The sequence below is a fragment of the Protopterus annectens genome, chromosome 8.part0, assembly GCF_019279795.1.
Source record: "Protopterus annectens isolate FY-2018-M chromosome 8.part0, PAN1.0, whole genome shotgun sequence".
Lineage (NCBI taxonomy): Eukaryota > Metazoa > Chordata > Ceratodontiformes > Protopteridae > Protopterus > Protopterus annectens.
This window is the reverse complement of record NC_056741.1, coordinates 1922023404-1922049296: the sequence shown is the minus strand read 5'-3', so window position 1 is coordinate 1922049296 and position 25893 is coordinate 1922023404.

Genomic DNA, 25893 nt, shown 5'->3' with positions numbered 1-25893 from the left:
TACCCCAAGGGGGATCAGGGGAAAGTAGCTTCTGCATTTGTTTAGGGGTGAAGGAAATAGGTTACAAGCCCTGCCACAGCGATGGAAGATTTGAGCTGCTATCATCAGGTTGAGGGACCACATGTGAGGCATCAAAATGTTCCTGCTCAAATTGTCCACAATGAGATTGGAGGTCCCAGGAATGCGCGTTGCTATAAGAAAGCAGTTGGAAGCCATCACCCAGTGCCATATTATTACAGCTTCCTGACACAGGGGGTAAGATCTGGTTCCACCTTTTTTGTTGATGTACCAGGCAAGTGATATGTCAGACTTAACTGCAATGGTCCCAGAAGGGATGTGTGGAATGCTTGCAACAATGAACTGCCCTCAATTCTAGGACATTTATGTGCAAATTGGCCTCTATGGGGGACCAAGTGCCTTGGACCATCCTTCCCTGGCAATGCCCCCCACCCTAACAGGGAAGCATCTGTGTTTACAGTGGCCCTGGGCTGGGGGAAGACAGAACAGTCAACAAAGATTTGTTTCTGGCTTCATCCACCATAACACTTCTTTCTTGCAAAGGTTTGTAAGACATATCATGTGGTTGACTGGATGGGTTAAGATAAACCATTGTGATGAAAGGAGTCACTGAAATAGTCTCATGAATAACCTTGCCAGAGGTACTAAGGTAATGGTTGCTGCCATAGAGCCTAATAGTTGTAGTACAAGGCGTGCTGGTACAAATGTCTATGGAAAGAGGACTTGAATCTGGTTTCTTATTTTTGAAAGCCTGTGAGGAAGGGAAGCTTGGCAGGACATTGTGTTGGAGATTGCTCCAATGAATTCCAGTGTTTTTGTTGGAGACATGTAATTTCTCCATATTGATAGTGATACCTAGGCAAAGAGCAAGGCCTTGAGTGTAAGGCAGAATGAAAATGAGATGGTTCCTGGTCATTCAATATAAGGGCTAAATTGCTACCCCACAAAAGGGTCATAAGATGGGGAAAACCTTGTTCTGGCAAGGTGCTCAATCTTTGGGACCGCAGATGTCATCATAGGTGGAGCCGAGTAAGACATCAGTACCATGACCGGGGATGGCACCAATGCTGGTACTGGAGTAGTAGCCTGTGATAAGATCAAAGTCAGCACCGAGGGAGAGGCAGAGACACTGGTGCCAAAGCAGTCTACGCAGACAGAGCCGAGGTAATCTGGTGTCAACTTGGTTCCGAAGAGGACGGAGATGTCGGTACAGAGTGACTCCGCTTTTATGTTTCTTAATATCCTTAGGATTAAGAGGTGGTGAGACTTCCATCCCAGAAAGAGCCTCAGAGAAGGGTGTTTTCAACATACCCTTTAAGATGTTTGTTCTTGCGCTCAGCTAATGTACAGTTGCTGAAGCCAGAGCAGATATCACAAGACACATTATGGTCAACGGCCAAACAAACACATCGGGCGTAACTGTGAGTTGGGCATCTTACGCCCACATTTATCACACTGCTTAAAACCCAATTTAGTTTTATTGGACATCATAAAGAACACAAAAAACTAAATTACCAAAATCACCACTTGAACAGTAGAGTTATTGTAAGCAGAAGAGTGTCTTTTTTTGTAACCAATAGAAAAAGTACCAACAATGGTACTAAGAAATTCCACAAGTGGTAAAGGAGAGGAACATTACCAATGATGATATTAAACCTACTGAAGGTAGGTTTTATGTAAGAAAGTATAAGAATTAAAGACAAGGAGAAAGGCTTGAGAAAAACTGACTAAAAGGTAATTATACAGATAGACTACAAAAAACCCACTACACTTAGCTTGAGAGAAATGCTTGGTATGTCTGACAAGGAATGTGCCAAATGAGATCTGGACTGAGAGAGGGGCATTTTGGGTAGGATTTAGCTGAGAGTTTTTGGCTGGCACAAGCTTGGCTGTCTCAGTTCAGAGGATGGAACTGAAGTCCTAACAGTAAGAAATGAAGATTTACATCAGATCTGTAGATCTAAATCAATATCTTCTAGGGTTGGTGTTTGAATCAGTCATCCACTTAAGGACAGATCTAAATATCCTTTGCCCCACAGAAACTGCTGCAGCCAAGCTCTTTGTAAACACCATGGGTGAAATAAGTATAAACTGAAAAGCAAGGAAATAAGTTGCACACAAGCCCCTCCTGCTTTGAATTATGGTACTGTCTTGTCTACCATTATTATAGGTATATGAAAGTAGGGAAATTGTAAATCCAGGGTAACCATGAATGTTTATGGAGAGCAGAGCAGGAAAATGGTTGGAAAGATTAACATTCTGAATTCTGGAACTACTAGAAACTTGATTAATGTCCTTTGAGTCATCATTTCTTGGAACTAGAAATAGTTTTGACTATTATCCCATTTTAAACTCCCACAGCTCCCTGTCACAGGCAGTCTTGTAAAACTGTTTGACAAAGTATCTGTTCTCTGGGCACTGGTGGAATGCCTGACTAAAAGAAAAAAAGCAAAGGTTAATGAACTAGAGTTTGGGGCTTTGGGCCAGGATTCTTAGGAAGCAAGTGTACAGAATAACTCTCCCACTCTTGAAAACAGTCCCAAACTGCAGCCATGGGATGTGAAGGTGGTTTTGCAGAGGGTACAGGTTCAGGTGGGATTTAAAGGGTAGGGGAAGAACACCTCAGTTGAATTACAACTCATCTGCTTGCCACTTTCTTCTGCATGGATTCTTCTGGCTTATTACTTCTGTTTTACCCTCCAGTAGAAGGGACAACTCTGAGTAGAATAATCTCATTTGTCAGGTGAGTGAAACAAGAAGTTATATACTCACCATAACGTTCGATGTAAGTAGTCCATCTACCACTTTCTTAATGGGAAGTCGGAGCCGATGCTGGCTCTGACTCAGCCATACTCTAGCTCGAAGTCTTTCAATTGGCTGGGCTAACGTATACTGGAAGAATCACGCAGATACAAATAAGCAAAAAGGTTTATTTTACATGCATGGAGACATACTACAAAGTACATGGTGTGTCAGCAGTCTAAATTCTGTACATTTCACATGGGTTTTTATACCCTTTCCTGCACGTACACAGTGGCTGATTACTAGACAAGGAATTTCACTCAAGGCTATAAATTCACATCCTGGAGCCTTAGATGGTCAGAGGTCAGGCACAAGATAAGCTAGTGCCTGGATCAAGGTATCATCTGTGCATTCCTCTTTGGTCAGCAAATCCTTTACAAGAAAAACAACTTATTTTAGCTTATTTCTTTGCACGCAATGCAGTTTCACATTTTAACCCTTACTATACATGATACAAAGATGTTGAACACAAAGATTCTTACTACATTTTCCCCCTAACAACACTTTGTATCATCAGTAATACATTTTATTCATACAGTTTTTCGCATGACTCATGTTCTGTATATTCAGAATAATAAGCTTTAGTTGCATTGGCAGACAATACATTTGATATCATCATTCGGATGCAAGGAATGCAGCAACAACCCAACAGTAGGAATATAATGGCACCAACACATATAGCAATTAAGACATTCATAAGTACTGTTTCCCAATTTCTAAACCAATTTTGGAAAAAGTCAGTTAATGGATTTTGTCCTGGTTTTGTAAGTTTAGAAACTTGTTGTAGGACCTCCAGATGGCTGTTAATGCCATATTTGTTGTCTGTAATGAACGGACAACACTTTAGTACCTCCTCGCCGCTAGGGTGAAATCGAGCGCCATACGATCTTGCAATGCTACAGTCCTCATTGCAGTTAACTCATCCATCACCAATTCTAGCGCAGAAAAAGTTGCATTGCTCAGAGTTTCTAACAGTTTTGACAGTTTTCTGAGCTCCCAAATGGATTTTACTGTCCCATACACTGGAAGAATACCAGCCCAGGAAATAACATCATCGCCCAAGTCCATGTGTGATAGCCCCTTGCTGCTACTATGGGCCAAATCATGGTGATAGATCCAGGATGCATCAACGTTACCTACGGGATTAACAGGTTTATTAACAGCACGCATTTCAGATTTTACCTTGGGGAAGAAAAAATGTATGTCTTATAGCTGGTGCTAAATAACCCAAAAAGCAACTGCCTGACCAATTCCTTGGTAACCATTTGTATGCTTTTCTACCACAGATAAAATAATTATTTACTTTAAGTGTAATATTGACTGGAACAGAGTGATTTCCTTTGTCTTGCAGCCCTTTAAACAAAAGATCATACACAGATAACATTTTTTTCAAAGAAACTTGTCATTAACAAGCCCTGTACTATTAACAAGCACTCTTATAGGCTTGAAACTCGTTGCACAGTGCCCATCTATTGTACAGTTATGAATTATGGTTACATTACACTGACTCCATCCAACCTTGCAGTTCCATTCTGGCGACCCATGAGGGGTAATGCTATTTTGTCCTTTAAGGCTACATTTGAAGTTTCAAATAGTAAATTAGTCCATGTATCATTTGCCCCCAAAGGGACTGTACCTAACATTAGACCACCATGTACAGTAGGGATAGCCGTACATATCCAACAATTTGAAACATTAAAAGATAGAGCATATGCATACTTAATAGCTTGATATGTATTAAAAGGCGGATGCCAAGCCGTTTTCTCGGCTCTCTTTAATTGGCTAGTCTTGTTTGAAAATAAAAACGGCCAAAACAGAAAAGTAACAATCCCACTTATTAACAACAAAATTAGTTTGGAATGTTTTGTGGGAAAGGCTATTCCCTTCCAGTATTTTTCTGCATTGCTACAATAGTCAGATATTCATACAAAACAAGATTACTACTAATCAGTGTTCCTCAGGGGAACTCAAGTTTTTGTCCAGTTCAAACTGTTTTACCAGTTTACAGTGTGTCAGATGGATCCACGATGTTCTTTTTTTTTATTCGGACTGCTGTAGGTGTTGCTATTAAAACCTGGTATGGACCTTCCCACTTGGGGGAGACCCATGTCTTCCTCTTGACAATTTTAATCTAAACCCAGTTCCCGGGTTTCGCTTCCAGGATCCTGTTGTTCTTAAAGCAATCATTTGTTAGAGAAGTGTTAGTCCTGGTCAGCAATTTCCTCATGTAATCTGCTATCTCTTCACCCACCTCACATTCCGCAGGCAAAAGATTTTGCCACTGCGGGACGTAATAAGGTCTCCCGTATAATAGTTTAAATGGTGTGACCCCTTTTGAGGTGGGAGTGGTACGCATAGACAGGAGTGCCAGAGGTAAGCAGTTTATCCAAGACTGATGTGTCTCGGCCATGAGTTTACATAACTTGCCTTTGAGAATGCCATTATGGCGTTCAACCAACCCTGCTGACTGTGGGTGGAAGACACAATGGTGTTTTAACTCTATGAAAAACGGCGGCCAGCTTTTGAATAACTTGGTTTACAAAATGTGTGCCATTATCAGAATAGATGCGTGTAGGTAGCCCAAAATGAGGGATATGTTATTTGTAAGGGCCTTGGCTACCGACAGTGCATCTGGGTGTGCTACCGGAAAAGCTTCAACCCATTTCGTAAAAGCGTCAATAATGACTAACACAAATCGCTTTTGTTGAACAGGAGTTAGTTCAATAAAATTTATGCAGATTGTGTGAAATGGATATGGAGGCAGCGGAAAAGCTGCTGGGGTGATCCACACCCCACCACCATGGTATCGTGCACAAAGCAGGCACGATAAACAAAATTGTTTGGCGTATGCTATAAAGCCCTTGGTCCAGAAAATTTGCTGGATCATTTGAACCATAGCAGCAGGGCCCAGATGCGATGGGCCATGCGTCACTAATGAGGCATACCTAAAAATGTTTGTTGGCAAGACAGACTTATCATTTGGACCTACAAAAACTCCCTGCTTTTGAATAGCCCCATATTTAATCCATCGCTGTTTTTCCCGAACTGTACTAAGTTCCTGCATTACCTGTAAAATTTGTAAATCAAATTTATCTGTAGGATGAAGTTCCCTCTGTGTGGTCTCGAGTGCAAAGGTAGAGGTTAAGGCTATACTTTTTGAAGTTTTGTCAGCCAGTGCATTTCCAAGCGATACCGGATCCTTGTCATTCGTGTGCACTACGCACTTACAGATGGCCAGTCCCCGTGGCAGTTGGACAGCTTGTAAGAGGCTAAGGATTAAATCCTTGTGGGTTATTTCCTTTCCTGAGGCCGTAACCATTCCCCTATTTTTCCATTGCTGTGCAAAGACATGGACCGTGGAAAAAGAATACTGACCATCTGTGTAGATAGTAACTGCCTTATCCTTGGAGATGGTGCATGCTCTGGACAAAGCAATCAATTCGGCCGCTTGTGCGGACAGGTTCCTGGGGAGGGGGTTTGCCTCCAGTACCTTAGTCTCAGTTGTGACTGCATAACCCAGTTGTATAATGCCTGCCTCATTTTTACATGCTGACCCATCTACAAACAGGGTCCAATCTGAATTTGCCAAAGGTTGGTCCTTAAGGTCTGGTCTTGGTAAGACATTAGAGTGTATTAAATCTAAACACACATGAGGGGCACCATCGTCAGCTGTAGGTAACAGCGTGGCTGGATTAAGAGTGGTGCATTGCTCAATGGTCATGTGTGGTTGTGATAGTAGCGTTGTCATGCAGGATGTGTCTGCTAGGAGAGAGAAAGGTAACTTTATCCTGTAGTAGTATTACCGCGAGGTACTCGTAAGGTAAGATCATGAAACAAAACTAGGGTTGCAGACGCTTGCACAGCCTGTGCGGCTGCGACTACTGCTTGTACACAGTGTGGCAAAGATCGTGCCACTGTGTCCAATTTACTGGAATAAAAAGCTAATGGTCTCAACTTATCCCCATAAGTTTGCAACAGAACCGATGTCATAAAGTCCTGCTTACAATCTACTGTCTGAACAAAGGGTTTTGTATAGTCAGGGAAACTAAGTGTTGCAGATCCTGCTATCAATTGTTTTACCCTAGTAAATGCCAGTATTGCCTTATCCGTCCATTGCAGCGCGTCATGTGCTGCCAAGGGAAGTGCGAAAATAAGTTCCGAAAGTGGACTTACTTCCTCTGCATAGTTGGGAATCCAACTATGGCAAAAATTTGTTATTCCTAAAAATGACATTTCTTTTTTTGTGCTGGGCATTGGTGCCTGTAACATAGCTTCTTTTCTACAGTTATCTAGTTGTCTACCAGCAATTGAAATGGTATAGCCCAGATATTGTACTTCAGTTTTACAAAATTGTAATTTAGATTTACCTTATGTCCCTCTTTCGCCAAAAAATGCAATAACCGAATAGTTTCGGACTCACAGACAGCCTCCGTGGGTGCAGCCAGTAAGATGTCGTCCACATACAACAGTAGATGACAGCCATGCTCTGGTTGAAACTGTGCCAGGTTTGTCATTTCTTGCGAAAAGATTGTAGGGCTTTCACAATATCCCTGCGGTAGTCGTGTGTATGTGTACCGCTTGCTCATAAACGTAAAAGCGAACCAAAACCTACTATCTTCCTGTAGGGGAATAGAAAAGAATGCGTTACTAATGTCAATAACAGAAAAATATTTATCCGTGGGAAGGATATCATTTAACAAAACAGATGGATCAGGGACCATAGGAGCCCTTGGCACTACAGCATTTACAGCCTGCAGATCCTGTACCATTCTCCATGTCCCGTCCGTTTTTTTTACTGGAAACAAGGGTGTGTTACACAGTGAATCTGTACATGGAATTAAAACCCCAGCTCTCAGTAGAGCCGTGATCACTGGAAAAATGCCTTCTGCCTTTTTACTTAATGGATACTGACGCTTATGAGGTCTAAAAATCGGATTTTGGAGTTATTTTAACCTGTCCTGCTGTTTTCATTAGCCCAATGTCGTGCTGTCCTAGGGACCATAAGGATTTTGGCACTGACTGTAGTTTTAATTCTTTTTGTGGGGTCAGAAAGCATAGTCAGGATGGCATGCCTCTTGTAAAACTACGGAGGACACCTTTTCTTGATTTTCCGCTTCTTTTTCCTGATACTGGGGTGGACCGATCATTTCTTTAGGGACTTCTGGATACAAGGGTGGGGCTGTCGGTTTACGACAGACAACAGATGTGTCGTCATCTTCTTTATGGACAAAAAATGCACCTTTTTGCACTCGAGCCACCACTTTCCTTATTCGAAAATTGTTCCCTATGCCTCTTAGCTTCTTTTAACCATTTCTGTGCTTGAGGGAATCCCACCTTTACTTGATTTTTTAACTTTGCCTCCTGCGTCCCTACGCAGATTTCTCACCAAATTTTGACATTCTGATCTATTTAAGTTACCACTAAAATCCATAATTTGTCTTTCATTTTTTTATGTATTTTAAGTTTTTTTTTTTTTCTTGGATCTAATTTAAACATATATTCCTCATCTTCAGTCCTTTTATTTAAGCAGCCCTTACTAGCACAACAACTGCTTTCTATTCCCATTTTTCTTATTTAAAAGAAAAACTGTTTCCTTTTCCTGAGATCTCTACCGGTCTTTTGTAAAATTTAAACAAAAGAAATTCCTTTACGACTAGTCCCTTTGTTCTTTTTAAAGAGAGAACAATACAAAAAGAAAGAAAAAAAAATGTTACGCTTACCTTTCTGCGGTTCTTTTGCCCCGTTCGTCACCGTCCCACGGATCGAATCTAAGAGTGACTGGCCTCTACTTATGACTTTTGTCGGAGGTCTTTCCGTTCAAGGGAGCCCGAGATTCGTTCTCCCTTTCCTGTACAGGTTTTTCAGTCCCTCTTATGTGATTCGTACCGTGAAGAGGTGGCCCCATGGTCTTGGGCGCCAGAAATGTCAAAAGATTTTAATACTCTTAACATATACTGGAAGAATCACGCAGATAGAAATAAGCAAAAAGGTTTATTTTACATGCATGGTAGACATGCTACAAAGTACATGGTATGTCAGCAGTCTAAATTCTGTACATTTTACATGGGTTTTTATACCCTTTTCCTGCACGTACACAGTGGCTGGTTACTAGACAAGGAATTTCACTCAAGGCTATAAATTCACATCCTGGAGCCTTAGATGGTCAGAGGTCAGGCACAAGATAAGCTTGTGCCTGGATCAAGGTATCATCTGTGCATTCCTCTTTGGTCAGCAAATCCTTTATAAGAAAAACAACTTATTTTAGCTTATTTCTTTGCACGCAATGCAGTTTCACATTTTAACCCTTATTATACATGATACAAAGATGTTGAACACAAAGATTCTTACTACAACTATTATCCCATTTTTAAACTCCCACAGCTCCCTGTCACAGGCAGTCTTGTAAAACTGTTTGACAAAGTATCTGTTCTCTGGGCACTGGTGGAATGCCTGATTAAAAGAAAAAAAGCAAAGGTTAATGAACTAGAGTTTGGGGCTTTGGGCCAGGATTCTTAGGAAGCAAGTGTACAGAATAACTCTCCCACTCTTGAAAACAGTCCCAAACTGCAGCCATGGGATGTGAAGGTGGTTTTGCAGAGGGTACAGGTTCAGGTGGGATTTAAAGGGTAGGGGAAGAACACCTCAGTTGAATTACAACTCATCTGCTTGCCACTTTCTTCTGCACGGATTCTTCTGGCTTATTACTTCTGTTTTACCCTCCAGTAGAAGGGACAACTCTGAGTAGAATAATCTCATTTGTCAGGGGAGTGAAACAAGAAGTTATGTACTCACCATAATGTTCGATGTATGTAGTCCATCTCGCCTCACATTCTTACCCATGGAGGTCGGAGCCGTACTTCGGCTCTGACTCAGCCATACTCTAGCTTGAAGTCTTTCAACTGGCTGGGCTAAGAGGTATCCCATACTACCCTGCTCTCTTTCCCCAGATCTTGTTTGCTGCAAGCTCAATCACTCCCCTTCATCCACATGACACAAAAGGAAAAAACATTCCAATAATAAGAGTACTGAAACCAGAAGTAACCTTTAGGTCCCCCAGGATGGGGAATGGAGGGGGGGGGGTTAGTAAGAATGTGAGGCAAGATGGACTACATACATCGAACGTTATGGTGAGTACATAACTTCTTGATGTTATGTAGTCCAATCTCTCCTACATTCTTACCCGTGGGACAGCGTCCCCAGCACCTGAACCCAGGGAGGCTCAGCGGAAAATACTCCTGAGCACTATGAAACCAAAGAAAGATCTGCCTCTGTATACCAAATCCAATTTGTAGTGAGTAATAAAGGTGTGAGGAGATGCCCATGTACCTGCAGCACAAATATCATCCATAGACATCCTGGCCTGAAATGCTGTAGAGGTAGACCTAGATTGGGTAGAATGAGCCTTCACTCTAAATGGTAAATCCTTATCACCAGAGGCATAAATGAAGGAAATACAACTAGAGATCCATCTAGACAAAATCACTTTGGAAACAGGAGACCCAATTTTGTTTTCTGAAAATGAGACAAACAGCTGGTCTGATTTTCTAAGATCCTTCGTTCTATGGAAATAAAAGTGCAAATGCCTGTGAACATCCAACTGGTGAAGTTTGAATTCCACCCTATTAGAGAACTCTGGAAAAAATATGGGCAGCTCAATGGATTGGTGGGGAGTACTAACCGAAGCCACTTTTGGCATAAAGGAAGGGTTTGGTCTGAGGGAAACCCTGTCCCTGTGAAAAAATCAAGTAAGGCGGTCTTATTGACCAGGCTTGGAGCTCTGAGACACGTCTGACTGAAGTGATGGCTACCAAGATAGTTTTCCAAGTCAAATATTTCATGTCACAAGTAGCTGCAGGCTCAAAGGGGGAAGTGGTGAGGCATTGTAGCACAAAATTTAGATCCTAAGGCGTAACCGGTTCAAAGACTGGAGGGCAAAGCAGCACAGTGCCCATCAAAAATGCCTTACAAAGTCTATGTGCCATTAAACTGGGTTCCATTGGCAACGTGAAAAGTGGAAATAGCCGCCAACTGGACTTTTATGGTAGCGGCTGCTGAACCTTGATTGAAAAGCATGGAAAGAAATTCCAGAACTGAAGAGATCGGGGCTGTATAAGGATCAATTTGCCTTGCATGAGCCCATATGGAGAATCTTTTCCATTTACTGGAATAAATCTTCCTGGTCAAAGGCTTATGGGAAGAAGATAGAAATATGAACCACTTCCGAAGAAAAACGAAACCTGATCAGTGATGAAAGTGGAGTAGCCAGGCTGTCAACCGGAGGGTTTGAAGAGAGGGATTGAACTGTCCTGACATACGAGTCAGTAGGTCTGGCTGTGGGTCCAGAATCCAGGGTGCGTCCATAAGATAGGGATGGAGAAAGGGGAACCAAATTTGACTAGGGCAGTGTGGAGAAATCAGAATCATTTTGCTTCCCAAGGATTGCGCTTTCTTAATAACCTTGGTCAGCAGAGGAACAGGAGGGAAGGCATACAGTAGACCGGGGGGCCAATCATGGGCCAGGGTGTCCCTGCATGACTCCCTCTGAGGGGGAATAAGGGTGAAGTAGCTGCTGCTCTTGGTATTCAGGGGACTGGCAAATAGGTCGCAAGGTTGACCCCATCTGTGGAAAATCTGCTCCGCAACTTGACTGTTCAGGGACCACTCATGAGGCATAAGAATAGCTCTGTTCAACCTGCCGATCACGTTAGACTTCCCCGGAATGTGCGTTGCTACAAGAAAACATTGGGAAGACACTGCCCACTGCCACACTCACATGGCCTTTCTGCAAAGGGGATAAGACCTGGTTCCACCTTGTTTGTTCAGATACCGTACCGCCAACATTGTCTGAGTGTATTGCAATAGTCCTGAGAGGAAGAAAGCTCTGAAGTGCTTGCAATGCTAGTAGCACTGCTCTCATCTCCAAGATATTGATATGTAGATGCATCTCATGTTCTTGCCACATGCCTTGGACTGTCCTGCCGAGATAATGCCCCCCCCCCCATCTGGGAGGCATCTGTGGTCACTGTGGCAACAGGAGGGGATGGAATGAAGGGTTTCACCGCATTGAGGCTGCTGGTGTGAAGCCACCAGTGTAGATCCTGCTTGCACCTGTGTGATTATGAGATGAGAAAGTGGCATATTTTGTAGAGACCACTGGGTGAAGAGCATCCACTGAAGGAGCCTCATGTGTAGCCTCGCAACAGGGACCAGCATAATTGTTGAGGCCATCGTCCCTAACAATTTCGGAACCATTTTTGCCTTCACTTTCTTTAAAGGGAGCAACGAGATTACCTGTTGTTGCAAACCTTGAATCCTTTCTTGAGGTAAAAACGTCCTCATGCGCACAGTGTCTAAATCGGCACCTATATAAAGGTGACACTGAGGTTGACAAGGCAGACTTTTCCCAGTTTAGAGTGACACACAATTATTGACACAAATTGATCGTGGTGTCTCTGGTCTGTAGTAGTAGATGCCTGGTGGTGGCAGAGAGGAGCCAGTCGTCCAGGTACGGAAACACTTGGAATCCCTGACCTCAAGTGAGCTGTCACCACTGCCATACATTTGGTGAAGACCAAAGGGCAGGGCTCGAAATTGAAAATGACTGGCTCCCAGCCAGAAGCGCGTGACTTCTGGATGTCCTGTCCATTTTTATATGGTAGTAAGCATTCTTGAGGTCAATGGAGTACATCCACCCTTTTCCCAACAATGGGAGAATAGATTGCAATGTGACCATTCGGAACTTGGACTTCTTCACGTGGAGGTTCAAGCGGCTGAGATTCAAGATGGGGTTTTCGGCACCAAAAAGAATCTGGAGTAAGTCTCTAATCTGATGTGGTCTGAGGGGACATGCTGGATGGCTTCTTTTTCTAGCAGCTTTTGAATTTCTGAAGCTGTGAAATCCCTTTGATTGGGTGGAACATCTGGGATTCTTTTGATCGGCGGGGGAGAAGAGAATGGAATGGGATATCCTCTGGAAATAATTACCCACTGGTCCTGAGTGATGTGCTGCCAGACTTCTGGGTATAGTGAGATGTGATCCCCAACTGGCTCAGGAGAAGCGCAGTCAGGCCTCCCATCAGGAGCACTGGTAGGAAGGACCACGAAAGGAGTCGTGGTCTCCCTGGTTACGCAGGCCTCCTCTGCCTCTAGGGCGATGTCTACCTGAGTTGCCACCCCCTCCCCTGCCCCAGGAGGGGGATTCACTGTGCGTCAGGGAAAAATCTCTGCAATTTCTTGAACTACATTTTCCCACCCTTCTGGCTCTTGGGATAAGGTCTAGAAGGTATGGAAAAATGGACTTCCACGGCAGAGAGTTTTACCCTCTTGCTCGCACTTAGTGCGTCTTTCACCTTGGTTCTGAACAAGGAGGAACCATCAAAAAGGCGTTGGTGAATGTAGACTTAAAAGCCTCCACGAAGTTACAAAGGTGCATCCAGGAGTGTCTCCTGAGAGAGACTCCAGAACTCGCTGCCCTACTCGCTCCTTCGGCTGCATAGGAGATCAGCCTCATGGAGGAGTTAGCTATAGAATTTAAGGTAGACATCTGAACATTGACTGAGTCACTGCGTCAGATATGTTACCTTGAAGAGCATCTCCAAGCTCTTGCAGGAGATCTCTTTGGAGCCTTGTAAAACGTGATAAGTAATTCAGCGACAGCAGAGTAAAGGCCGCTGAAGAAAACATATGCTTCCCATACCGATCCATGTTCCTACACTCCTTGTTAGGGGGATGGACGGTAGAAAGTCTCAGCCAGTTCCTTCGTGGTGGCAGCTACCACCACCATGGCATCTACTGGGACACCTTTCGCAATAAAGTCTTTGTCAGCAGGGGCAGAGAGAAATTTGTTGGGTCTCCTGGGGACTGGTTCCACAGTGTCAGGGGTTTCCCACACCCTACGACAAACCAGATCCAGGAGTTCTAAGGGTGGAGAGACCCAAGAGGCGGAAGGCTGAGCCCCAAAGGCCTTCAGGAACACTGACTCCTCTTCAAAGGGGGGTTTTGAGGGCCAGTCTCCTCTCTGTTTAAAGATCTCTAGGATATCAGAAAAGGAGATATCCTCAGACTACGACTTGGGGAATCCCTCTGATTCCTCGAGGTCAATGTCTGACGAGAGAGACTCTTCCTGGGAGTCTAAGTGCTTCCTCTTGCATGTTCGTTTTCTGGGGGGCTCCTCAGGCACAAACTCTGGTGAGCTCTCAGAAAATGGGGGAGCACTCATAGGGGTCTCCTGAGGCCTTGGGTCTCTGCTGTCTAAAGATAGAGGGTGATCAGAGACTGTTACCAGGGCTGAAGGGGGCAGTGTGTCAGAAAGTACAGTTTTGTACCTACCATAAATGTAGATGTTCGTGTGCTCATACAGCTGCAGTCATTACAGATGGGGGTTATCCAGCCGTCAGGCGGGTCCTCGGCCGAATTCCAAAGTCTAGGTCCGGCGTTGGTTGTCGCTTCTTCCCTGACGTCAGTGTGGCAGGGGTATAAAAGAGGCAGCCAATGCCATTTTCTTCAGGTTTTCTTGCCCCAGATGTCAGGTGCCCCCAGAAGGAAGGCAAAACATAAAATTATGCAAACATGCAATGTAGATAAATCAAAAAACAGTAGCTGCAAGCAAATACACCATAAAAGAATACCCCAAAATGGTTGTATGATAAAGGTGTTTGTCATAAGGCCTGCCCTAAGAGGGGCTGGAGGGGGGGGTAACCTGGACTGCAGCTGTATGAGCACTCTAACATCTACATTTATGGTAGGTACAAAACTGTACTATGTTCATCGTGCATACAGCTGCAGTCATTACAGATGGGAAGAATCCCAAAGCTAAGTAGGGGTGGCAGGCACTAAGTGGAACTAGGAGGAGCAAGGATGCCCTGCAAGACTGCTTTGGCAAATCCCGCTCTAGATTTAGAGTATAGTGGAAGGTGATAGTGCTTGGAGAAAGTGTGCACTGAACTCCAAGTGGCTGCTTCCAAAATGTCCTTGGTAGGAACCCCCCTGAGGAAAGCTGCAGAGGTAGCTGTGGCCCTGGTGGAGTGGGATCTGATGTTTGTAGGCACAGTTTTTCCATGAAATGAGTAACAAAAGCGTATGCAGTGGGCTATCCATTTTGAGATTGTCTGTTTGGAAATAGCCTTTCCTTGAGCACCTGTAGCATAGGACACAGAGTTGCTCAGATTTCCTGGATGGCTTTGTCCTGTCCAAATAATAACGAAGTTGTCTGTGAATGTCCAAGGAATGTAGTAGCCTTTCCCCTTTGTTTTGTGGATTAGGATAAAAGGTAGGTAAGTGGATAGGCTGATTCAAAGCTACACTGGATACTACCTTTGGCATAAAGGTAGGGTTGGTTCATAAGGAAACTCTGTCCTGATGGAAAATGATGAAAGGTTGCACAGCCATGAGGGCCTGTAGCTCAGAAACCCTGCGTGCTGAGGTGATAGCCAGAAGGAAGGCTGTTTTCCATGACAAGTATTGTAGTTCTGTTGAAGAAGCTGGCTCGAAGGGCGGAAGAGTCAGCTTTTCCAATACGAAGTTGAGGTCCCAAGCAGGGACTGGTGGTTTCCTTGGGGGTTTTATATTCTTTGCCCCTCTGAGGAACTGCCTTAAGAGAGGATGAGAGAATAAAGGAGGATCTGTGTTGTATTGTGCAGAAATGGCTGAAGCGTGGATTTTGATGGAGAAGAAGGAAAGTCCACTGTTTAACATCTCAGCTAGGTACGTAAAATTTGAGGTAAATTTATTACCCAAGGATTCTGGCCCTTTTCTTGATTCCAGGCACAAAATAGTTTCCATTTGGCAGAGTAGGCTTTTCTAGTAGAAGGTCTTCTGGCCTCCAAGATGACATTCTGCACCTCCTTGGAGAGGAGGGTCTGTTGGGAAATCAAGGAATTCTCCATGCAGCTAGAGTTAGGGTTTTGAGCTGGCTGCGAAGGGTCTTGTAGTTGTGCTGGGACAACAGAAGACGGACTAGAGGTAGGATCCATGGTGGGGAATGTGTCAGGCTCTTCAGGAGCGGATACCAGTGTTGTCTTGGCCAGTCTGGAGCAATGAGAATCATTTTCGGCCTCTCTGCTCTGGCTTTTAATAGAACTTTGGGCAGCAGAGGAAGAGGTGGAAAGGCATAGACTGTCAACGTTGTCCAATTGAAAGAAAGTGCATCCACTTTCCAGGCCTGTGGATGATAGGTCCTTGAACAAAATATTTTCAACTGGTAATTTCTGTGGGTAGCAAAGAGATCTATGTCTGGCTGTCCCCATGCCAGAGTTATCTTTGTGAAAACTTGAGGATGCAACTTCCATTCGTGTGGATCTGTCATATTTCTGCTTAGGCCGTCTGCCAGTGTGTTTTCCTTCCCTGGCAGGAATTGCGCCTGTAATTGAATTTGCAATTCCAGTGCTGTGTTCCATAGGGTCATGGCTTGCCTGCACAGGGGGTATGAATGAGTTCCCTCCTGTTTATGTACCACATCACTGTGGTGTTGTCTGTCCTTATCAATAGCTGGCCTGGATGCAGTAGGTCTTTGAAGGTCATAATAGCATTTCCTTTTGGTTGATGTATAGGTGCTTCTCTTTTTGGGACCATTTTCCCTGAATGCACTGATCCGTCATGTGTGCTCCCCAGGCATAGTCTGAGGCGTCTGTTGTGATGATTTGAGTTGCTTGAGGTACACAAAGGGAGACCTGTGTTTCTTTGGCATGCTTGAGCCCACCACAGAAATTCCTTTTGAAGGCATGGAATGAGTGGTATAATTGTTTCCAAGCTGTGGCTGTGTTCAGACCATAAGTTTTTTGGGTACCATTGAAGTTTCCTCATATGCAGCTTTGCACATGGGATTAGTAGGATGCAAGATGCCATGAATCCCAGAGCCTGCAGGACTTTCCTTGCAGTCAGCCTGGTGAAGGTTGCCATTTTGAAGTATTGAGACAGTTGCCCTTGTTTGTCTGGCGTGAGGTAGGCCATCTGGGTGGTTGTATTCAAGCTGGCACCCAGGAAAATTATTTGTTGAGAGGGTATTAGTTTTGATTTCTTTTTGTTGACTGTGTACCCCAGAAAGTTCAACAGTTTTATTACAAATGCCAGGTGTTACAGTAACACGTCCTTGCTGTCTGCTTGGATCAGGCAGTCGTCCAGATATGGGTAGATTTGTATTCCTTCTAGTCTGCAGAAGGCGATTACTGATGCCAGGCATTTCATAAACACTCTGGGCGCAGTAGATAAGCCAAAGGGCAATGCAGAGAATTGATAATGGGTTGAACCTGCAAGAAATCTGAGGTATCTTCTGCAATCTTGTCTGATAGGGACATGCAGGTATGCCTCCTTGAGGTCCAATGTTACCAGCCAAGACTCCTTGCCCAGCATGGGAAGAAGCTGCTGTAATGTGAGCATCTTGAATTTTGGTACCTGTAGATATGTGTTTAGGATGGATAGGTCTAAGATAGGTCTCTAATCTTGGTCTTTCCTTGGTACCAGGAAGAGTCTGGAATAAAACCCTTGACCTTGTTCTTTTGCGGGTACCTCTTGAATCTCTCTCATGGTCATGAGAGCTGAAATTTGTTTTTGTGCCTCTGCCCTTTGATTTTGTGGCAGGTTTGGCATGCCTCTCATTTTTGGAAGGGTGTGAAAGTGGAACCTGTAGCCTCTGTCTATAATGTCCAGAATCCATTTGTCTTTTGTAACAATATGCCAATTTTTTGAGAATAGTGCCAGTTTTCAGCCCAAAGGTGCTGCCATTAAAGCTTTGCTTGGCAGGTATAGGGGGAAGTCATTGTGTCCATTTTCTAAATGACTGTGATCTATCTTCTCCACCTCTTGGGGTTGGTGCTTGCCACTGTCTGGCTCTGAAAGATCCTTGAGGTTGCCCTCTACCCCTTGGGCGTCTGTATCTGCCCCTTTGAGGTCTGTCCGTGGCTGGAAAGGACCAATTTTTTGAAGGCCAATTTCTGCTGAAACATGGAGGTTGTACCTGCAGGAAATCTTTCACTGCATTGATTTCGCTTTTTCCTCCATTTTCTTTAGTACCTCCTCAGCTTTAACACCAAACAATACATCTTTTTGAAGAGGTGCATCTAATAATTTAGCTTTGACATGATCTGGGTAAGGCTTGCTCTTTGAGCCAAGCATGCCTACGTATAACAGACCCCGTAACAGCAGCTCTACATGAGGCCTCAAGCATCAAAACCACACTGGAAGGTATGTTTACCCACTTGCTCTGCACCATGCAACAAATCCTGCAACTCTTTTAAATCTGGTTGTTTTGGTTGTGTTATTTTGCTTTTCAACTGAGATAACAAAAACTGTTGATACTTTAACATATGGAACTGACAGTTTAATGCCCTCATGGTTAAAGTGGCAGAGGTGTACACCTTTTTCCCCCACCTTTCTAAAGCTCTGGAATCTCTCTCTGAAGGCAATGGGTTTTTAGCAGTAGAGGCCTTAATTCCCTTGGGACCCTGTGAAATAGTTTCTGGGTCAGCAGTATGGCTTTTGTATAGGAACTGGTGTGAATCAGGAACCCGGTAATACCTGTCTGGTTTAACAGGAGCTGGAGACAGAGAATCTGGATTAAGGCTGGCCTCTGTGTACACATCATCCAATATATCTAAAACAGGATGGATGGCCAGGGGCCTATGCTGGGGGAGCAAAAGAAAATCCCTGAGCCTTTTCTTGGAATCTGAGTAATCTTGGCCTTCCCAGTGAAAGTGTTCCCTCAATGTATGTAGGGTTTCCCCCAAAAGAGTAGTCCTCGGGGGGGGGGGACGACTGAGGGAATAGACTCCTCTGCATCAGAGTCTTCGAAAGGGGAATAGGCATAATCCTGGTCCTCAATGTTCAGAAGTAATAGAGGCTTGATCTGAGGAAGGGTAGTCTTCCTCTAATCTGGGCCTTTTGTCAGAGGGGGGTTGAGAACCCCTGATAAGAGTAATCAAATCCTCAGCCATTTTGAGCATTTGTTTTTTAGGCATGGGGCCTTGAGAGGGGGTCGGAGGTCCCTGTTTTTTGGTTTTCATGGCTGCTTTAGATTTAGTGAAAGCTTTAATAGAGAAGGAGGAAGGCCTGAAGACACCTTGAGAAATGACAGGCCTGTCTAAACTGAGTTTCCCCAAAAGTGGCGTCGGTATCTGCAGTAGGAATGGGGGCAGAGGAGCCTACGACCTTGGGTACTGAAGACACCGGTAATGTAGTGTCATCGGTACTCAAGGGCTGTGTAGGTGCCTCGCTGAGAACCGGTAGTTGGCCTTAGCGTGGTGTCAGTAGTCTGTGCGGACCTCGTATGTTTGTCCTTATCTTTGCGTCTTTTACTCAAAACTGGAGTCGGAGTATCCGACGACATAATATAATTAAATTTTTTACCAAAATAGTGAAGGGCGAACTCCGCCCGGCAGTTAATAGTGCGCTTGTTGAATCTAGCACAAAAACGTCAGGCCGAGACGTCGTGGTCTGGGCCTAAACAAGGTATACAGAAAGAGTGGAAATCCTTATGCGGTATTTGCTTCCCACATGAAATGCAATTATTAACTTTGTCTGACATCGGTCTGAGGCAAGAAAAGTTTCCCCAACGGGGTACTTAGCTTTCAAGAAGACTTTGGCGGAAATATTTTCGTAAATCTCAGGAGCTGGCCAACTGGCACTTGTGAACTGCTTCTGCTTCGGGCACCGCGTGGCAAGAAAGACTGAAGAAAATGGCGTTGGCTGCCTCTTATACCCCTGCGGCACTGACATCAAGGAAGAAGTGACGACAACCGACGCCGGACCTAGACTTTGGAATTCGGCCGACCGAGGACCCGCCTGACGGCAGGATAACCCCCACCTAATGACTGCAGCTGTATGCACGATGAACATCTGTATGATGCAGCTGAGGATCTGGCCAGCACGCTCCGCATGACCTCGAAAGCTGGTCCCCACGGCTCCGAAGATAGACTAACCATGGAATCTCTCGGAGCAGAGGGGACAAGGTCCGAAGCAAGAGTCTGGCTCACTCAAGCCGAAGCACCGAGTGGGAGGCTGGGAGCCGAAGAGCATCCTGAGGCCTCCCCTTCGGGTCCAACTGAGGAACCATGAGTCCTGGACCCTGTGGACGGAGCCGACTGGGTCGGAGCCAAGATCAGAACAGACAAGTTGGGATGGGCCATCGGAGCAGACCTAGAAGCATCATACGGCGCCAACCACTCTGGCTCCGAAGGCTGGGATTTGCTTGGAGGATCTATCTACGATGGATGGGTGACTGGCTCTGGAGCCGACTGGGCTGGAGCAGAAAGCAATTTAGCCAGCATTGGTGATTGGAGCAGTCTCTGCACCACTCTATCCACATCTACATCAGAGTGTGCCCTGGAGGACCTAGAGGACAAGGTGGGAGATCTAGACCTCCTCTCAGGAGACCTGCGAGGAAAAACCTGTCTAAAAACTGGAGACCGGCTCCGAGCTAGCATCTCAGTCACCAGCTCTGAAAAGCTGGGAGCCGATGTAGGTCCTGTAGCTTCAGAAACTTCCTTCGGCACCGAAGACAGTGGAGCCAAGGCTGCCACAGTAGATTTGGTAACTTTCTCCGAAGGCTCAGATAGTATAGACTGAGCTGGAGAACATTTCTTTGCTTTAGATGTTTTGGGAGAGGACTTAGCACTAGAAGACCTCTCCAAATCTTCCTCAAAGGAGGTTTTTAGTAGACCCATTCAGTATCAGCTTGTTCTTCCGTTCTTGAACACGAGGACTGAATGCATGACAAAAAGCACAAGATTCCTGAAGGTGTATAGCTCCCATACAACAAACATACCGAATGCCCATTGGTAAATGACATCTTGTACCCACATTTACTACACTTCTTGAAGCCCGAAGGCTTATGTTCTTTAGTATATTTAGACATAGTAGGCAGGATACTAAATACAACAAAACAGACTGACCAGCAAAAAGCACAGAAACAATAACTAAAACTACAGACAACACACCAGGACAACTCAAACGGTCCTGAAGGACAAACACTAAGAAGGACTAGGTCCTCTAACTTAAACAGTCCTAGCCCAGAGGGGATAGGTACCCAAGCACAAAAACACAGAAGGGAAACAGAAAACCACGGGAGGACTAGGTCCTCTAACTGAAATGGGCCTAGCCCGTAGGGAGATAGCTGACGGGATACCAGTAAAGTAGATAAGAAGCTGAAGGAGCGCAAAACTGCTTAACAACCACAACACACACACAGACTGAGCTATGAAAATAGCTTTTGGAGCAAAATATTAGTCAATTAAGACACAAAAGCTATACTTAGCCAGAGCCAAGAGTGAGACCACGTCTGAGCTTTGCGAGCTGCAAACGAGATCTGGGTAAAGGGAGCAGGGCAGCATGGGATACCTCTTAGCCCAGCCAATTGAAAGACTTCGAGCAAGAGTATGGCAGAGTCAGAGCAGAGGTTCGGCTCCGAACCCCACGGGTAAGAATGTAGGCGAGATTGGACTACAATAACATCTATTTTAGTATAATCTTCCCCTTTTTATCCAGCTTCTTGAACCTCTACTCCACAGGGAGTCCAAAAAAAGAAGTTATGTACTCACCATAATGTACCATCTGGGTAGGTAAACTTCATTTGTCAGCAACCTGTGGATTTCGGATCAGACACTGATCCGAGCCAGCAGCATACCAAGCAAAAATATCAGAGCTCCAAGCTCCTCCCCTACCCATATTGCACTGCAACCTCCTTCCAATCCTTAGATTGGAGTTTGACACTCCACACGTGACACCAACAAACTAAAACCCGAGACCCCTGAACCAAGGGCAAACATCAAGCTCATGAACTCCGAACATAGAGCTCAGCAGAAATATTCGCCAAGGTAAGGGGGAAGGAGGGAGGGACGGTTGCTGATAAATGAAGTTTACCTACTCAGATGGAACGTTATGGTGTGTATATAACTTCTTTATCTGAAGAAGTTAACTTAATTTGATCAGCTACCTGAAATCTTGGGAGGCCCTTAAGGAAGGTTATTCCAGAGCACTGCAGAGCCAAAGGAAGCCCTTCCGCTAGACACCAAATCCAGTTTATAATGAGTAATAAAGGTGTGAGAGGACGCCCAGGTAGCCGCTGGGCAAATGTCATCCAGGGAAACTCTAGACCAGAATGCGGCAGACGTTGTCATAGAACGCGTAGAATGAGCATGAACTCCTACTGGTTCTGGTAAACCAAGCTCTCTATATGCTTGTAGGATACAAAGGGAAATCCACCTAGCAAGAGTCACCTTTGAAACTGGTTTCCCTAAAAAAGGTTTAGCAAAGGAAACAAAAACTTGATCAGATTTATGAAAGACCGCCGTCCTGTGCAAATAAAAACATAATTGCCTGTGAACATCCAGCAAATGAAGTTTGTATTCCCCTTTGTTCTGAAAATTTGGGAAAAAGCATGCAAATTAATAGACTGATTAATGTTGGTCTCAGAAGCAACTTTAGGGAGAAAAGACCGATTAGTCCTGAGAGACACCCTGTCCTTATGAAACACTACATATGGGGGTTTCATACAAAGAGTCTGAAGCTCCGACACACTCCTGGCTGAGGTGATTGCTTTTGCAGTCTTCCATGACAAGAATTTTAAGTCAACTGATGCAGAGGGCTCGAAAGGAGGTGCAACTAAGGCCTGAAGAGCCGAAGACAGATCCTATGGCGGGGACAGATTCTTGAAAGGAGGTCTCAGAAGAAAAGTGCCTTTCAAAAAGGTCTTAAAAATTCTGGCAGCAGCGAGAGAGCCTAAATTGTCCCATACATGGAAATGAGAAATAGCCACCAGCTGGCCCTTCACTGTGGAAGAGCTGGCTCCTTGCTGGAAGATATGAGAAAGTCCAATACCGTTGGGATCGGAGCGAAGGATCCAGATTTCTCTGTGAATCCCAAATGGAGAACAGTCTCCATTTGCTACAGTAAATTTTCCTGGTAGAGGATTTATGTGCCGCAACCAAGATGGATTTAACAGGGGAAGAGATACTGGGAGTCCTAGCAACTAGTGGAACTGGAGCAGCCAAGCTGTGAGCTTCAGGCTGTTCAGATTCGGAGGAAGCATTCCCGAGGGATGACTAATCAGATCCGGAATGGGATCCAAGGTTCAGGGTGGAGCTATGAGACTTGAGGCCAGAATGGGGCTATGAGGATCATTCTGCTCCCCAACAGACAAGTTTTCTGTAAGAATTTTGTCATGAGCAGGGGATACGCATAAAGAAGACTGGGTGGCCAAGCATGAACAAGAGCGTCTCTGGGGGCTTCCTCCGTCGGGGGGATTAGAGCAAAAAACTCACTGCACTTCACGTTGGATGGCGATGCGAAGAGATTGCAGCAAGGCTGACCCCACTTGAAGATCTTTTCCGATACACAAGGGCTCAGAGACCAATCACAGGGAAAAAGGATAGTTCTGCTCAATTTGTCTGCCAAGATGTTGGACCAACCAGGAATGTACGTTGCAATCAGAAAGCGGTTGGTGGAGATCGCCCATTCCCAAACTCTCATGGCTTCTTGACAAAAGGGATAAGACTTGGTCCCCCCCGTTTGTTGATATACCAGACCACTGACATTGTCTGACTGGATCGCAATAGTTCCTAGAGGTAGATAAGCATGAAGGGCCTGCAAGGCTAAAAGGACTGCTCTCATCTCTAGAACATTTATATGCAGAACGATCTTGCTTTGAGTCCACGTGCCTTGAACAGTCCTGCCCGAACAGTGCCCCCCCCACCCTAGGCAGGAGGCATCCGTGGTCACCATGGTTTGGGAATGGGGTGCAACAAAGGGACGTCCCTCCTGCAAATCCCAGGATCTGAGCCACCACGTGAGAATTTGTGCACACTGTTCAGAGGGATCGGAAAATATAGAGGCTAATGAAGTATCGACCACTGAACTTGCAATGTCAACTGTAAAATTCTTGTATGCAGACGAGCACAAGGGATCAGGTTGATAGCTGCTGCCATGGACCCTAAGGCTCTCCAGACTAATTCTGCTGGGGGTTCAGGGGACTGCAAAAGCGCTAACACATGAAATGCCAGGCTGTGTAGTCTGTCTGGAGTCAAAAATGCCCTGGCCTGAAGAGAATCTATTTGCGCCCCTATGAAGTCTAACACTTGAACAGGTTGAACAGGTTGAAGGGAAGACTGAGATTTATGGTGATGCCCAGCCGAGGTGATATCCAGAGAAAGAAATCTCTGGCTAGTTGAGTAGATGCCTGGTGGGAGTGGTGAGGAGCCAGTCCAGGTACAGGAAGACATGAATGCCCTGAAGTCTTAGGTGGGCTGCTACAACTGCCATGACCTTGGTGGACACCCTGGGGGCTGTGGTGAGACTGAAGGGTATGACCCTGAATTGATAATGACTGGCCCCTAGCTGAAAGCAGAGGAACCTCCTGGATCACCTGTCCATCAGGATATGGTAGTACGCATCCTTGAGGTCTATAGAGCACAGCCAGTCTTCCTTCTGCAAGAAGGGCAGGATGGATTGAAGTGTGACCATCTGGAACTTTTCCTTGGCAATGAACAGGTTCATTGCTGATAGGTCCCCAGTCTTTTTTGGCACCAAAAAGAACCTGGAATAGATGCTTGACCCGGACCGGTCTGGGGGCACCTGCTGGATGACTCTTTTCTAGCAGCTTTTGTAGTTCCAAAGCCGCGGCCTCCCTCTGAGTGGATGGGACGTCCGGGAGGCGCCTTGTGTAAGGGGGCTTGTTTGTGAAGGGAATAGAATAGCCTCTGGATATTATTCGAAGCACCCAGCGATCTGTCGTGATGACTCCCATGGGCTAGGTGCATTGAAAAACACCCCCCCCGACTGCCTCCAGAGAGGAGCAGTCGGGCAACCTTTCAGGGTTGCTGCGCGGGTCGATCTGAAAAAGGTTCCTGTGACCCGAAGTTCTTCGGCCCCCCTCTGCCTCTGGGCCAGCATCCACCTTGTCCCCCTCTGCCTCTGGGGGAGGAGTCGTTCTGGGACTGCTGAGATTTCTGGAACCACTGCTTCTTTTGCCCTCACTGGCTCCTGGAAAAGGACCTTTGAGGGTTACAGAAGCAGATTTCTGATGGCTGACAACGTTTTCCAGTCTTTCTCACTCTGGACAAGCGTATCGGACAGTCTTCCCAAACAGGGTTGAACCGTCAAAGGGTGCATTAGTGAAGGACACCTTGAAGGGTTCCGAGAAATTGCAAAGACGAAGCCAGGAATGACTCCTTGAGGCGATACCAGACCTGCTAGCCCTAGCGACTCCCTCGGTGGCATGAGAGTAGACACATGGACATATTGGACACAGACTTGAGAGTGGGCATACAAGCAGAGATGGTCCGTTTATCCTCTGCTGACATGGACTCTGGGGCAGACTCTGTGTACTCTTTCACAAGGTCCCACTGCAGTCGAATTACATGGGCCAAGTAATTCAGCACCCTTATAGTAAAGGTAGCTGAAGCAAAAGTCCGCTTTCCAAGATGGTCCATCGCCCTGGACTCCTTGTCTGGGGGGTGGACAGAGGAACTTTCCTGGGCGAGTTCCTTTTTTGTGGCCACCACCATGGCATCAACTGGGGAACCTTTGCTCCAAGAAGCTCTATCTGCTGGGGGCTCAATATTTTGTCGGACCTTTTTGGTATTGGCTCCACAGTATCCGGCTCCTTCCAAGATCTGGTGGTGATAAGGTCCACTAGAGGGATAGACTGGAGGGGACACCCAAGAGGTAGATGGGACCTGTGTCGAACACCTCCAGGAATACCAACTTAGAGGAAGGTTTTTGGGTGGATCCCCCCTCTGGCGAAGGATTTCCCCATTATGTCTCCGAAGGAGATGTCTTCGGGGGTGATTTGGGGGAACCTTCCACTTCCTCCAAGTCGGTATCCTCAAAGAGGGACTCTGGGGAGTCCAAGTGCCTCCTTTTACACTGGCGTATGTGAGGAACCTCCTCGGGTGGACTCTCCGGGGAGGGCTCACAAATGGTTTCGTGTTCCTCCAGGGGAACTGGCTGGGGCGCAATAGACACAGGCTGTCCCGGGGGGGCTGGATGATGGAAGACAAGCCCAACTGCGAGGGGGCAGAGATGGACCCCAAGGAAAGAGTGAGGGGTCTCGATCCTTCAGAGAGAACCCTCTCCAAAATGAACGCC